The sequence below is a fragment of the Nerophis lumbriciformis genome, linkage group LG26 (genome assembly GCF_033978685.3).
Source record: "Nerophis lumbriciformis linkage group LG26, RoL_Nlum_v2.1, whole genome shotgun sequence".
Lineage (NCBI taxonomy): Eukaryota > Metazoa > Chordata > Actinopteri > Syngnathiformes > Syngnathidae > Nerophis > Nerophis lumbriciformis.
The window spans coordinates 8,673,081-8,674,254 of record NC_084573.2 but is presented as its reverse complement, the minus strand read 5'-3'; positions in this window follow the sequence as shown (position 1 = coordinate 8,674,254).

Here is a 1,174-nt window from a genome sequence, read left to right as displayed (position 1 = left end):
TGCCCAAAGATAGGTCGGTCAAGCTTGTAATTGCTGCTTCTCAGTGTTGGTCAAAGACTGAATACTTATGCACATATGATTTTTGAGTTTTGAATACATTTGCAAAATAAAAATAATTTGTGTACAACTTTGTACTCAAAATATTACTAACTTTTTGCTAAAGAATATATATTTTTTGTCATAAGATATCAGACTTATCTTTTTAATTAAATAATTTTGTTTTGTAAAATTAACTTTTTTCCTCAGAGTATTGCTAAAACTTCTTTATGTATGATGTTTTGTCACAATTTTGCAATTTATTTTCTAAAAATAAAATCTATATCATTTTTTTCACCATATATTTGTCTTTAATCATGTAAAATGGCACACATTTTTCTCACAATATTGCGACTTATTCTCTCCAAATAAAAAATAAAAAAAAGACTTTTTCACAATATATTTGACTTTAATCATGTAAAATTGCATACTTTTTTTTCTCCAAAAATTCAAACTTTTCCTAAAATATTTTTACACAATACTTGTAAAATACACACAATATTGTGTTCTAAAAAAGCAACAACTTTCTTTTCACAATAAATTCGAGATTTTTTATTTTTTTTTAAATCTGCAAAATTATGTATTTTTAAAAAAAATCACACTTTTTTGAGGAGAAAAAATATTTATTCAATTTTGGAATAAGGCTGATCTGTTCTAATATATATATATATATAATTTTTTTTAGAACAGATCAGCCTTATTCCAAAATTGAATAAAAAAAAAAAAAAAAAAAAAAATATATATATATATATATATATATTTTTTTTTTTAGAACAGATCAGCCTTATTCCAAAATTGAATAAGGCTGATCTGTTCTAAAAAAAAAATATATATATATATATATATATATATATATATATATATAGTCCGTGTGATTTTTTTTTATTATTTAGCAATTTTTATTAAAAAACAAACAAACTCCAATTTATTGTGAAAATAATATATATATATATATATTTTTTTTTAGAACAGATCAGCCTTATTCCAAAATTGAATAAATATTTTTTCTCCTCAAAAAAGTGTGATTTTTTTTAAAAATACATAATAATATATATATATATATATATATATATATATATATATATATATATATATATATATATATATATATATATTTTCACAATAAATTGGAGTTTGT